A 16,315-nucleotide genomic window follows, 5' to 3' on the forward strand; every position below is an offset into this window, starting at 1 on the left:
AAAGACAGACAAAAGGCAAGGAGGGGGCAAAGATGGGAGGCTGCAGCGGGCAATTGAAGGGGTTAATGAAAGGGAGGAGGAGGAGATAGAGGTTAATAGAGTGAAATGACATCCTGATAAAGCTCAGTGTATTCTGTTAATACACAATATTAAAGCGAGAGAAAGCAGACATTTTTTAAAAAGGAGATATTATTACACATCTTCAGCTCCATTTTTGCTTGAAAGGTGCATATAAATGAAGTCAGTCCTTATTATTATTATCATCATTATTTGAGAGTAGGAAGGAAATGAGCCTTTTCTTAAGCAGCTGGAGCAACACAGTGTTAGTCTGCTCTTTTATGATTATAAAAATACAAAACAGAGCGGTTTAAAAATAGAAAAGAATAACAAACACAAGGTAAAAACACCACACCACTAACTGTTACAAAAGATATGAGCAGATCTATAGATTTGAAGCTACAAAAATAAAGCAATTAAAAAATGAAGGATCTCAAATATGTCTGAAAGTTTCTGAAAAGGATTTCAGAAACAAAGATGGAAGGACGTTTTACAAGATTGTGTACATTCATGTTTGTTTAGATGTTACATCTTGTTTTGTTTTCTGGTTTATGGTATTCATACCTGCATGTGTATGCATGGTTAACACTTTATTCCTGATTTATAATGGGTAGTTCCACATGTTTTCTACCATCTTTTTTAACCCCTTCCTGACCAGTGTTGGTCAAGTTACTTGAAAAAAGTAATCAGTAACTAATTACTGATTACTTTCCCAAAAAAGTAATCCTGTTACTTTACTGATTACTTATTTTCAAAAGTAATTAATTACTTAGTTACTTAGTTACTTCTTAAAAACACGATTTACAACCTGAGGAGGTGATAAAGCGATAGATCTTTCAGCCCAATTCTACTTTTTCTACATAATCCATCATACAAAATGTAATCAAATAGAAAAATCTCTTTTTTTAACTTGATTTATCAGTTTTAATCGTTTAACTTTATGCATCAAGCAAAAATTTAATTATATGCAACATTCTCTGACTTGAATAAATTAGTTTAACATTTAAACCTATTTTCTGCACATTCCAGCACATAAAATATATATATTTTTTGTGTTTACACTCAGTCTTTCAAATAGATGCAAGTAAAACACAGCAGAAAATAAATAAAGTCAAAGACTCAGCGGTCCTGTTGCTCTATTTTCACCTGTAAAGCAGGAGTGGGGTAGGCGGAGGTTTGCCCTGGTGCAGGTGTGCCGCGGTCAGTTGAAGAATCCGCGAGTTTCTCTGTGAGTTTCCCATTACGTCCTTGCGCACTCGGTGCTTGCTTGGAAGTTTAGGGGTATTTTTTCGCTGTAAAAAGAAGTTTTCTTCCCACGCACAACGGACGCTAATGTTTTTGTCACTTTTTATGGAAGTAAGGTCAGTACTTCCACGCTTTAAACGCTGCACGCTCATACTCTCTCCACACTCAATATGTGATCCATTGTTGATCTGCACACAGCTGTTGTCACTAACAGCGCACTCGCTTACGTCACTGTCGTGAGACATTCTCGCGAAAAATCACGGTTTTAGTAACGCAGTAACGCAGCGTTCCTACGGGAAAGTAACGGTAATCTAATTACCGATTTTGCAATAGTAATCCCTTACTTTACTCGTTACTTGAAAAAAGTAATCAGATTACAGTAACGCGTTACCCATCTCTGTTCCTGACACAACACCTAAGCGATCGCCTCCTCCTCAGTTTGAACCAGCGATCTTTCACTTGTTAGGTTATTTACTTTTATTTTTACCTTTGGTTTATGTTATTTGTATATGGCACATATACCACACCATAGATATGGTATCTGTGTTATATGTTTATTGTTTAGTGTAAATAACAGAATCCATAAGGCAAAGAAGAAGAAATGTAGCCTTTAATAAATACAATCTTAGCTGCATTTAAATGTAAAAACAACAAAGATAAAGAAAAGTAATACAGAAATGTATAGTTATAGAATAAAACAAACTGCTTTTAAGCCGAGCAAACGAGTGAGGCAAAGTTCATCATGTTGCGTTGAGCAAGCTGTTAAGTCAGGCTCCACACTGTGAGAAAAAAAAACGACTTCAGTGGGAGAATTTGTGAGTGAATACCCTTGGCTGTTTACAGTTTCTGCTGAGCAGATCTTTATCTATGCAGCAGCTGGGGAAATGGATTTAGATACCATCATAGTGTTTTACAGGGACACCTCAGAACAAACTCCACATACTGGTGACATTTAAGTATTTCCTGCTTTTAGCATTTTTAATTATTGTATTCTTCAAAATTGCTATTGCTATTGACGCGTTTATTATAAGCAGATAAAACCGTGTATGTAGGTCATCAGTAAGAGATGGATTTAAAACTTTTAAACTAAATGTGTTTATAACGCATCGTTTGCTTCAAAACATGAACAATTATCAGCTGAAGGACATGAGTTTCCCCCAGAGCGCTCAGTCTTAGGCTGTTTCATGGCATTTGATAGACACTGCTCTGTTGTCTTAGAAAGCAAAGAAAAAAAAGAATTTCTAAAAGGCTTCAGTGACAAAGTGTACACTTGTACTACACAGGAAACAGATAATCATATGCAGTACTACCGAGCATAGATCACACAGTTTAATGTGGTTTGTACATGAAGCAGATGCTTTTAGTCTTTGAAAATGTTCCTCACACACGTTTTTTGGTCAAAAACAGTTTTTTTTACACACACACACACACACACACACACACACACACACACACACACACACACACACACACACACAAGAGAGAACAATGTGCTTTATATTGTTATATTATAAAGTAAAGACCCAACAATAATATAGCGAAAACACCACCGCATTCAGACGAACCCTATATGAGCGAACACTTGGTGACAGTGGGAAGGAAAAACTCCCTTTTAACAGGAAGAAACCTCCAGCAGAACCAGGCTCAGGGACAGGCAGCCATCTGTAGGTGAGGGGAGGTAGACAGGACAAAAGACAAAAGGCTGTATAAGAGAGCCAGAGATTAACAATAACTTATGATTAAACACAAAGTGGTGAATAAACACAAAGAGAGTGGAAACAGGAGCCTTGGCCTGTTGCAGTGTAACTAAGGGAGGGTTCAGGGTCACCTGATTCAGGTCTAACTATAAGCTTTATCAAAAAGGAAGGTTTTAAGTCTAATCATAAAATAGTTAAGGTGTGTGTCTGTTAAATCCAAACTGGGAGCTGAGTCCATGCAATAGAGGCCTGGAAGCTGAAGGCACCATCCTTAGAACGCAGTTCCTCATTTTACCACCAAGTCTCTTCATCCTCTTTCTGTGGTGTTTGTATTCATCCTCTGGAGAGAGCATTTACCTTCTTGGAAGTTTCCCTCAGAACTGTAGCAGATATACATTTAGCCGATATAGTGAGATAGTGAGTATCACTTAGTATCAGGGATACTGAGTGATAACGCGAGACTCCCTTGGTCAGAAAAGGGACAAAACTAAAGGCAGAAAGAGCCACTAGCAAACACTGCACATAGCTGCAGTAAAGTGTCACAATGGCAGAAACGCATGTAAAAATAAACATCCGTCTTCAAGCCCTTGACTTGAAGCTCAGTTGCAACTTGATTATTTCATTTCTAAGTTATTACATTTGTAATACAGAAAAAAATGATGCATAAAAATAAAGTATGTTACAGATAGCTCCGAAAATTCCTCAACAGTCATCATTCTATGACATCTCCCAGTTTTTCTCAAATAGCCTAAATTATGTTGCTGTTGTCACCTTGATGGATAACTACAAGAAAAGAGGGGCAGCCTGTCTAGGAATAAAATCACCGTCCTTGTGATACTGAGACTGTCCTTTTGTTCAACTGCCAATGTGAGCCATGGGCACTGGTTGTGTGTGTATATGTGTGTCTGCGCGTGCACGCTCAGGCATATGCATCTTGAATATTGCATAGAAAGCAGCTGGCAGCAGTTGGGCTGCCCATCTGTCAGAGCCAGTGCGGGGCTTCATTTTCACAGGATCAGACAGAGAGTTATTAATCATGGATGAGGTCAGGGATTAAAAGTTAATAAGTTCCACAAGTATCAGAGGAAACGTTACTAAATATTCGCTCAACAATTAGGAGCTCTTGCCGATTATCACCCAAATGACTGATTCCTTATTATTACTGAATTAATTGGGATTAATGTCATCCATCTATGCAGGGATTAACTTCCTGTTCAGAAAACGTCCACTGTATTGGGGCAACACTGATTTAAAGAGTTCCCCACACTTTTTCTGACCAGCAACGTTTTAAAAACTCCTGTAATTTCACTTTTCACTCTACTGCTTATTCTTTTGCAGTTAGTAATTTCCCCCTCAAAAATAATCCACAGACAACTTTAACATTGTGTTTGTTATTATTTATTATAAAGTAACTGATTCAACATGTGCTGCAACCAGCGGTGGTATGCTGCCACCTACTGGCGACATTAGTGTAAGACAAAAACGGGAGTAAGAAAACCTTTGTTGTTTTGGCTCAGGCGATTAGAGGATCATCAGGGGGTCCTGTTGTCCCTCTGTGGGGGGTCACTCCCACTAGGTTTATATCTGGGACTCTCCACCATTTGACCTTAGAACTGAAGAAGCTTCTCGGATGAGAGGTGAAACGTCTTCAAGCAACTTAAAGAAGTCCAGACGCTTTTCTTTGCAAGCTCCTTTGACTACGATGACCTAGATGACTGAGAACCTTCACAGACACTTTGTTGTTTTTCTTTCTCTCTTCTTTGGGAAATAAATGTCACATTCCAAGTGAGGATTCACAAACTATGCAGATAATTATAATTTTTTTTTTTTTTGCATCATCTTCATGGAGATGAACTGAATTGATGATTAACTGTTCTTTTACTGACGGAGAGTTTATGTGAGAGGAGATATTTGGTTTCCATGGGCTCACTTTTAGCTTGCTTGGCACCTCCTTAACTTCTCCCAGCAAATAAAACTTCAGTTGAAGTTATAGGAAGTAGTTTTCACACTAGTTTTGTTCACTAATTTCCCCTGGCAGGGGTTGTTTAATGTGTAATAATATAATATAATATAATATAATATAATATAATATAATATAATATAATATAATATAATATAATATAATATAATATAATATAATATAATATAATATAATATTAAAGGTTTTCTTTGTTTGTTGTTTTATGTATTGACCATGTGGGTGTAGTGTCGGTGTCACTTGTAGTGTAACACCAGTCGAAGAGCACAGGACGGTGTAGAAAAAGGTGCAGTTCCTTTAATGGCCTCTAGAGGCGAGCTCCAAAAGTGAATCAATCTCCTTTTTTTCATTTAAAAAAATTATTTTAACCTGATGTAAACAAAAACAAAACACAAAAAGATTTGGATCTTCAGAGGTAGTATCACTCTTTAAAGCAAACGTATGGTGGGTGAATTTCTTTTTAACAACTCATAAATGGACTGGTACTCAATATAGCGCCTTTCTACTCAGTTAAAAACTCAGTCGTTCACCAAATCACACACACATGCACCCGCAAACGCACACATTTGTTGTACAGGTAATTATTAAAATTAGAGGCCTGGCTGCTGTGATCAATAAGCTGCAGGTCGTCTGTTTGCTAGCATCACCTCTTCACGTGCTTTTGGTCTTGCAGAAATTAGTGAGCAAACTGCAGAGCAAGGAGTTGAGGGAGGTGGTTTGAATGGCACCAATTCAATGGACATACCAGGCATCTGGAGGCATCTAGACATTAATCTCTTAAGCCGGTTTAAAAGGTTGTTTGGCGACAAGAAGCCAGGAGATGCTGGCTGAAGTTGAAGCTGTCTAGGAGCTGCACAGAGTTTTCATTAACTCTGCCTTAACTAACTAACTGACTGCAGAAGTTGAGGATGATGATGTAAAGAAATTCCAAACTCTTAAACGTCCCAGAGAGGTTTCCCTCTGAGACTTCACTTTGTTTATGGTGATTACAACTGTTACAACAGTTTATAACCTCATCTGTGTTATTTTAATTGAAAAATATATTTCGATACAAAGTAAATATATTTAAGTTGAAAGTGTTCTGTTAATTCATTTCCTCTTTATCCCATTCCTACAGTCTCTAGCCCAACTTACATTTTACTAATCAATAAACCTCGGATGGGTTATTTTTTTTTATTTAACAATAAATCTTTGTTTGTTCCGCATCATTTTTGTGCTTTGTCTGTTTCCCTTTTCTGTTATGATGATAGCTGAGACTGTTTTGACTCTCAAGGTCATTCTGATCTTTGAGATTCATTTGCAAATGTTTTATAAGGCCTATAGTAGACGGTGTGCTGTAAAATACTTAATAAATATCCTGTAACCGCCTGAATTAGCCATGGATATAAATTTTGGTCACTGTTAAGTTATATGTGTGACGTATGTTGAATCTAACATGAAAAAAAAATACAGAGAATGTCATATACACATTGCATTTGCAGAAATCCAAATGAAAAGAATAGAGATTTATAATACATTAAAAAAAACATATAGATGTTAATAATTGCTGTATGTATTAAGATGCTTATGCAAAGTTTCATTCATATAAGCCTACCTGTTGACGAGGATATGGGTACATATGTACATACATAAGCTAAGATCATTATAGTAAGATTAATTTGAATGTACATCTATAAACTTTCTTACTCATTTACTTAGATTTTCTAAATGATACCATGAGAAATAAAGAGCTCCTAAATCCTTTTTGTACATTATTTAGAAATGGTTAATCCATCATTTACAAAGTATGAAAATGTTGTCATGTTATATATGAATTTATTAGGCCTGAATAAAGCGTTTAAAATGATATAAATGAGGTACAAGCCGTCCAAGAGGTTTGTGCTTCAGTTTTGATACGTTTTTGGCAAATTAAATTCTATTATTTTACCGGTCTTTTACTGACTCTGACTGCTTTGTGTACTTTGAACAGCATGATATTGTGACAGTAGGATATTATAACCAGTTAATATTTTAATTTACTGTAAATGACAAAGGATCATGGGAAAAATGTTTGCGCAGAATGTTACAGTTTCTGAATACAGTAGATGATAACTCAGGACTCCACCAGTTCTTGAAGGACTGAGGAGAGCAACATTTTTTCCAAGGTGGCAATAAACTGGACTACTGAAACACGAATTGACTTTATGACTTTTTTTTTTCCATGTGGATGTTTTTCATCACTTTAACAGCTTGTACCTCACTTGTCCACCAGATGTCACCAGATGCCGTCCCTGGTTCTACCTGTGAGCCTGTGTGTGGTCTTGTTTGAAGTGCTCAGTCTGCCCTTGTGAAAAAACACTAAATAAGCCATTGTGTCCCTGACTCTTTGCATACTGGAGCAGACAGGGAAGTGAGATGTAGTGTGCCTCTAGGTGGGCCGTCCACTCTAATTATTGCACTCTGTCTATCATGGCCCACATAATCTGCAAATCTGTCTTTGTTTGTCATTTCTCCATGGAGACAGCTGCTTTGATCTGCTGTTTAAAGTCCCTGTTGCTCAGCTCAAAGTCAGGCTACATGACAGAAACAAAAGACTACAGCCAAGGTGAGCCAACTATAAACTTTGAAGTTACGCGTCAAACCACAACATTCATTTACAGTTTCCTTCTAACTGTAAACAAATGTTTATCCCATCACCAAAATTACAACATAAGAATGAAAGTAGTGCTTTCAGGTTAGATCTGCACAACCCTTTCAATCAAAGGTTCCTGAGGGTCAGTCCTTGTTCATTAGTCTTCAACCTTTACATGCTCCTGCTTGTCAGTGTCATAAAGAATTCTAATATATCCTACCGTTCTTATGCAGGTGATATTTCTATCATCTGTCTTTAAACTGCACTGAGCAACTCAGGAGTCATTCTGAACAGTGCTCAGAAAACAGTGGTTTGATAATCACATCAATAGTATTACATGAACTGCTTTCTGTCACTTAAAAATATATGTAAAGTTAGAAGACTCCTAACACAAAATGATTATAAAAAGGAATTGGTCGATACGTTCACATCAACCAGTTTACATTATTGCAATGCTGTATTATCAATAGGACAACTTTAGCTCATTCAAAATGCACCATCCTTACGGCCACACGGACATTTTACCATATTACTCAGCATTAAAGGGACTTCACTGGCTCCCAGTGTAATGTGGAATTACCCCTAAAAAATTTTTACTAGTTTATTGTAAAGAATTAGATTGAAGTGTGCTGAAGGTGCTTTCAGCTATCGTGGTTCTGTTCTTTGTAACAAGCTGCCTGCTGACCATCTGTGCATACACAAGAACAAACTAAAAACCTTTTTTATTTACACAGGCCCACAATCAATAGCTTTTTACATTTAATTTTTAATAAACTTGTACTTTTTTCACTGCCTTTATGCATGAGGCAAGGGGCTATGACTTAAATCCAATCCACTGCTTTTGTGGCTATGCAGCATGTGTTGCCTGTTCACCCAATGAGCTAAACCAGCACTTGCCCAGGTACTCTTCTGATACACTGAGCATATAGTTTGATTCAAGTATTTGGATAAAGACAACCATCTTCTCATTTTGGTTCTGTACACCACAATATGTTCTGGTTCATTGTCTGTATTATGAAATGCCTCCCAATCAATCTGAGTGCATTTAGCTGGATTTAAGCAGACAGTATGTCTCTGAACACTTCAGAATTCATTCGGCTGCTTCTGTCCTGTGTGTGCTGTGCTGGCTTTTTTAGAGTTTTGTTTTTTGTTTTAGCCAATCTAGCCTTTCTATTCCTGAGGCTTATGAGTGGCTTCCACCTTGCAGTGAACCTTCTGTATTAACTTTCATGCAGTTTTCTCTTTATGATAGACTTGATGTAGATATGCCTACCTCCTGAAGAGTGCTGTTCACTTGGTTTGCTCCTGTGGAGGGATTTCTCTTCACCATGGAAATGATTCTGCGATTATCCACCGGTGTTGCCTTCCATGGATGTCCAGGTCTTTTTGCATTGCTGAGTTCACTGACTTCTTTTTTCTTTGTTTTCTCAGGATGTCTTGATGCATGCTTAACCATCCAGGTAAGTAAATCCCAAAAGGTTGATTCAGTTCATCTGACAGCAGCATTTTCAGTGGGAAAACGCTCCCACTGAACAGAATCAACCTTTTGGCTCTTTCTCGGGATGCACCAAAATGTAGATTTTGCCACTCCTAATATTGTAGCATTTTCTTGGATGGGTTTTTTCTGTCTTCGCAGCTTAAGGATGGTTTGTTTCACTTGCAAAGAGAACTCATTTGACCGCATGTTGTCTGTTCACATCAAAATCTTCTAAATGGAAGATTTTAATGATCAAGCTGACGCTTTTGGTATTGCATGGTGGATCAAGATCTGACTGTACTTTTCTTGTTTCATATTTCCTTAAATTTTTAACAGGATCCACTGACTTAAGTGAAGCTCCAAACCATGACAGAGCCTCAACCATGCTTTATAGATAGATGTAGACACTCACTTTTGTTCTTCATTCCTAATTTCCTCTATGCCTGGTGACAGTAATCTAATTTGCTAATGCCGGTCACATATTCAATCAGCTTATGTGATTCTTTTTCAGACAATTTCATACAAATTTAGATTCTTCACTACGTGAGACCTGTTGTCACCTGCTGTCATTTCTTGTGTATCTTCCCACACCAGTCTTTTTTCTCCGTTTCCCTTAATAATGGCTTCTTGAGAGCCACTTTTCTACTGACAGCATTTCTGACAAGGCTCCAGTGAATAGTAGATGGTTTAACTCAGGTCCTGTGTCAGGTCTTTGCTGGATTTTTCCTTTCTTAAGAGTGTGACTTTTAGATATTTTTAATGATTGTTTTTTAGGCCTGCCACTTCTTCTTTTGTCTTCCACTGTTACAATTTCCTCCAGTTTCCACTGCACAGCATGCTGAGATCAAACTGTTTTATCTTTGGCATTTTTCATGGTTTCACCTAAACAATTGGGAACAAATAGCTTGTTTTTGTGACAGGCTGAAAATGACTAAAGATGCCTGAAGATGCAATTTTAAATGGGTTCTTTGCTCAGTTATGTGTCTACACAACATTGGTTTATGCCTTAAGTTAGGTGTCTTAATCCTTGAATGATTCATAGTTCAATGTCAAACAGACTACAAAACAAAAATCTATTCAATTTAATTTCTATAGCATCAAATCACAACAAGGTTGCCTGAAGGTGGTTTATATTGTAAGGTAAAGACCCTAAAGACCCTATTACTGGTTGGGGGTCAGTGGAGGAAGACAGGAGTTTTCTGATTTCTACCATTCATTAGATCTTTATTGTCAGCCAGACAGTGACCTGAACAGTCGGGTTTGAATATGCAGGCTTGTCATCATTTCCTATAAAAGGCCTGAGTGTAGGGGGGGTGGAGGAAGTGTGGCAGTACCATAAGCAAACAGAGAATGTGAAGAGAGGAAATGGCTTGTCCCTATAATCACAGCCCAGGAGCAGCAGTGCATTGAGCTCACAGCGCCAGGGTGCTTGGCCTCTCTCTGTCTTCTTTCAATGCTGCAAAACCCTGCAAGAAGTGCTTTATAGACAAGCTCTGACACCCACAGGAAGTGTAAACAGAGGTCAAGTGTTAAAGTCCAACCCGCCAATTCTCACCTCCGTTAAAGATAGAGGGGGTCCCTCAAAGCACCTGGGAAGAGCCCACCCTTTTAAACACTGGAAAGACTGGTTTTAAAAAGAAGCCTTATGACTCAGTGAAGATCTCAAAAGTCTACAATTTATGCATTTATCAAAAGACTAATGGGGACGCTAATTTGACTAGAGAGACAAGAAAAGTTTGTTATTAAATGTGGTATCTATGTCTGACCAAACTTTTCTCAAAAAGGTTATGATGATGCCACCTATAAGGCCTTTCACCAATCAGTGTGTTTCAGATCTCTGCCTTCACTTATTAATAAAAGAAATGCATGCTCTACTGGGTTGAGATCAGGTGACTGACTTGGCCATTAAATTAGCTGGTTGCTAGATGGGAACGCACCGTTAATCTTATTACACTTTAAAGACAGACACAGCAAAATTTTTGTATCACAGTTAAAACATGAAGCTCTCAGAGGCCATAAAGGCAGTTCACTCTCTGGGACGGATTTAGTTTTAAGCATATAATATTATATATGATATTTAAAATCACCATATACCATTTTTCTAAATTTTGCCAATACAAACAAAGGCAGCAGATTTTTAAGGAAGTTTTTGTTTTTGTGGAAGTTTAACATTTTGAGGTCAAACATGACAAAACATTTTAAATCTTCATCCAGTAATTTCTATGTGTTGACAATACGCAGTACACTTGTAAGCCAAATTTTAATGGATTGTGAACAGGACCCCACTTTGCACCCACATGAAGTTTAATCAAATGTCATTAAAAAATTGAACGATCATGTTTACAAACAGAATGATGACACACCTGCACGCAAATGCTAATGAAAACATAATCTCCTTGTCAGAGGTAATGCTGGCATCGGGAATTACAGTCAGTCCCCCATTTTCAGAGGCTTGAGATGAATTTGAAAGTTGACAAACAGTTTCATGGCTGTGTGAGACCTGTTCCCTTGTTATTACATGGCAAATGATGCAAACATAATATCAAAATTCAAGGTGTTGATTTTGCATTTTGCAGCTTTTGGTTGTAATTTTTACTACAGGGCACAAATAGGCAATTTAAAGCCATCACATACAGAAAAAACGTTAGGAGTGGACAAATCAGCAATCTGGTAAATTCTTAAAAGAATGAATGACCATCTCAGAAACACCAAAGGCTTGAAAGATCGTGAAAAACAACTAAAGTGCATGATGACAGAATCATTTCCATCCTAAAGAAAAAGAACTTCACAAGATCTAATCAGGTCTCTGAAAATGGAGACTATGTGCACAAATGGGTACAACTTCTAGAAAAAGTATTTTTTTTTGGAAAAACCCTTGAATTAAAGCTGAAAGCTGGTATTTCAATCCAGGGGCGGAGCGTGGGGGTGGCTTACGGGGCTTAAGCCCGGGTTGTTTTGTCAGAAGCCCGGGGTATTTTGGAGTGTAATTTTTTCATAGTTAGATGCCTGGCTGACAACTGTATAAAACAAAAAGTACACACAATATTCGAAGCACATAGTGCACACTGTGGGAATTTACGACTGTGCGTGAATCCCCCCCTGATATTGGTATGATCCAAGCTCAGGCACTAAGCGACTGAGCGAGGGGGCGGGGGGAGCTGCTGCCCGTGAGTGCGCTGTTGGAGAAACAGAGCCAGCCATACTAAGGAGAGCTTAAGTTTGAGCAGGTACCAAAGCAAATCATTCGTACCGTACAAATAATGTAAATATGACGGTGCATCACGAAAGATTGATATCAAACTGATCACTTGACCAATATTACGTTACTTGCTCTTCAAGTGAATCAACAAATGGCAAAATGAAAAGCCGAACAAATGCTATTTTTTAGAGAGTCTTAGCTTACGTGTGTTTATTTCATATTTTCAGTTCTTACCCTCCCCGACTAATTCGGTTTCAGTTATGTACTGAAATATAAGAATGGACATTAGAGGGTTCTTTCAAAGAAAAAACTCAGGTAAATGTTATTTTATATATTATGCTTTGTATGTTGTTCAGTATATTTCTATGCAAAACAAGAGGGATTTCAGTACACAGCAGGATATTCACATTTGTAACCAGATATTTACATACACTTTAGGGAGAAAACATAAAACATTTTTACTGTACAACATCAATTTAGAGTAAACTTTTGTTTTAGATAAATATTGAAATATATTTTGAATTAGTTAAATGTCAGAATAAAGAGAGACAGAGCTGTCTATTTTTTATCACTTTCATTAAATTTAGGAGTACATGTACACTCAGTTTATTGTTAATTAATAAGAAAACTCCAGACGATTCCATTCTGAGCTGAAGAAGCTTCTGATAGGTTAGTAGAGTCCATGTGAGTAAATTGGTGGCACAGCTGTGGATGCATATAAGGCAAAACACAGAGCCTGTTTCTTTGACATGGGAAAATCAAGAGATGTCAACCAAAACACCAGGAACAGAACTGTGGAGCTCCATAAGTGTGGCTCAGTTTGAATACAATTTGGTGCCATTTGCAATTAAAAAACACAGACAGTTTCTCTCTTTACTCTTAAAGTTAACAAATATGTTTTTATATTTATCAATCTAAAAAAAATAAACATTTAGTCTGATTTGATGTTACAATTAAAAAAGTGTTTTTATCTGAAGAGTGTGTAAATATCTGGTTTCAACTGTATATTTGATGATTGTCAGCACAAAGAGGGAGAGAGAGGAGCAGAGAGGGATGGAGAATGAGGACAGAACAGAGATGAACAAGAGCAGGTGAGACACACATGTTAGTCAAATGGTTGCTTACTAAAAGTATCACTGTATCATAGGTCCTCATGTATCTCGTACCTAGTGTTTCTTTTTAGGTTTGTTATTTTTCAAATTCTATATTTATTAAGTTCTGCAGGCTTGTTTGCACAACAAGGCTAAATAATTATATAAACTTTTCTCAATCTAAATATTGTACTTTGGTAGAATTAAATAAATAAGTGTAGTGCAGGTCTATGATGATTTTTAGTGCTGCTATCATCTAGTTCTGATTGTGGTTATGTCTTGGTTAAGTCCTCAGTAATCCTGCTTTTGAACTCTTGTAGTCCTGTTTTAATTCTGGATCAGTTCTGGGTTTGGTTGAATTGGGGTTTAGTCCTCGTGTCTTGATGCAGCCCCGACTTCGTTCTGTCTTGCTGCTCAATTAAAAAACTAGTTTAAGGTGTCCTGCATGTGTGATATATATATATATGTTCTATATATTTCCCTATATGAAGTCATTCTTTTTTGAACAAAACTCAAAACAGAGCCTATTAATCTTTCAGTCATTTCTACACCCCCCCCCCCCCCCCCCAAAAAAAAAAAAAAATCCCACATGCATACTACCCTTTAGGGCTAAGCCCCGGGTGTTTCAAATGTCTGGCTCCTCCTCTGTTTCAATCACATCTTGATTTTTTTTTTTTTTTTCATTTAAAATCCACTGCAGTGGTCAGAGCCATGCAGAGATGTTTGAAGGTGCTCAAAGTTAAAAAGGGCCACACAGAACCAGGCTGACTAACAACAACACACATTCATCAAGAATCTAATATGGACTCACATCATATTATATCACTGTCATCAGGTGGGGACAATGCAAAGCAAACGTAGCCTATGTTTTACCTGATGGGTACAAGGTTGCTGTGGAGGGGTTGCTGCTGCTCCTGCTGCTGATAGTGCTGGTGGGCAGGGCTGTGCTGATCTGAGACTGTAGACTGTAAAAGGTTCATAGGAGAGATGGTAGCTGATTAAACAAGTGTTATGAGATAATAATAAAATGCAAAGATTGGTGACAGTACTTGGAACCATCAGGCAAGAGATTTAAAAAAACGCTCTTCCTCCTTCCATCTCCTCATCTCATCCATCACTCTCCACTTGCTGTCCATCTGAGAACAAGGCACAGTTTGCTATTGCATTAAACTGTTATTCAGTTATCCACACTTAACAACTCTTGCACCTAATCCATGATAAAGTAATGATAGAAAAATGTTATAGAACCAAAATATTGTGTTTATTATTGTTTTTATACTTGAATACCTCTGCAATGCAACAACTGGTACATGTGTTATTGTGACCTGTGCTCTTTGTAGCCCAGCTGGTGAGGGATCCACTGCTTTTAGCCTCACACAGCTCCTTTGGTGACCGTTTCCTCCTCGTGTCCTTACAGAGCATGTCTGGACAATGTTATACCATGAGTAATAATTAGAAAAAATGCACACATGTGCATGTTTTCAGGGGATAAATGTAGGCACGGGAGAATAATTGGGTAACAATTGTCAGCATTAAAGTAAGTGATGAGTAAATTAGACTGCAACATTTTTAATTGACCAATGTTTTAATTAACGTCGACTTTTGAACAGAATAAACTGAATGTTAAACAAATAATAAATTATAATATTAAAAAGCAAAAGAACAAACTGTCTTGAACTAACTAATCCAACCCTTAATTTTAAATAAATTGAGATAATCAAAGCCTCTGAAATTAATTCAATTTTTTTTGTACTTTTCTTTTTATTTATTTATTACTTCTGAAATCTTTTTTGGAAACTAGCGCCACTTGAAAAACACAGTATCTGGAGGACTTTACAGCCCATTTCCCCCAAAAAATGCAATCACATTGTTTATACATGAAATATACTTATAGTATAATTTGTTTTTCCTATTAAAGCACTAGCTGTTACCTCTTGTCTGTGCCTACTGGTAAGCATTTTTAGGTACTGAAAGTAACCGGTAATATGAAGCACTACCAAAGCTTGTTGCTTACAATGGCTGCACATATATTTGACCACATTAGTGTGCCAGAACCATGCATGATGGAAATCAGTTCTAATAGACCAGGCAGATTTGCACCCACAATTATCTGCACAGGCTTCACGTACAGCAAGTGTCTCAGTTCATGGTGCAATTTTTTTTTACATTGTATGCAACAATAAATACTTTATAAGGTCAGCAGCAGCTGCAGCAGCAGCAGCAGCATGAATTCCTGTAAGTAAGGGAAAATGTGCACAGCTGGAATACATGGTTGAAGCGCAATGTTGGGCTACACCTTGCTATTATGTTTGCTAGGTTTAGCTTGTTAGCTTGCTGAATTTACACTGAATTGTGTTCTAAACACAAGTTTTGCTAATGGGACTTTCATTTCTGTAGGTCATTATGTGGTCATAAAGTAAATTAGGAACAAAATTAAGTTTTGTTAAATGTAATCTGGGGTCAGATGATTAGCTGTTAGATCATGAAACTTATCAGAAATCCATAGAACGGGACATCAATTTAATGGCAAGCAGCATCTTTTAAAAAACGATCCACTAAAACCACAAATGTCCACCTTATAGCGGTCCTAAAGGAAAGACACTGGGGGTTTGTTGACTGAGGACAGAACTATATAATATATATATATTTCTGTAGCTGACAGATATGATAGCTAAGCTGCTAGCATGGCTGAAAAGGCTATCCTATCTAAATATTGAAATGCTGTTTTTATTGTGTCTCACCATCACCACTTTTCTCTATCAAATGACTTATTGAAATCCTTATTTTTTAAAAGTTACCGAGGGAATTGGCTCTTTATTTTGGATTTTGCTCTGCTGAAATCAGCGATTAACAGACTCTTTCTTTGGCCCAGTAGTGGCTTGTCTGTGTCTGACAGCTTGAATACACTGATGCTGCGGTGCCTGTAAAGCCAGTGAACAGAAACTCCTCAGCAAGAAAGT

Source organism: Astatotilapia calliptera, chromosome 19 (genome assembly GCF_964374335.1).
Source record: "Astatotilapia calliptera chromosome 19, fAstCal68.1, whole genome shotgun sequence".
Taxonomy (NCBI): Eukaryota; Metazoa; Chordata; class Actinopteri; order Cichliformes; family Cichlidae; genus Astatotilapia; species Astatotilapia calliptera.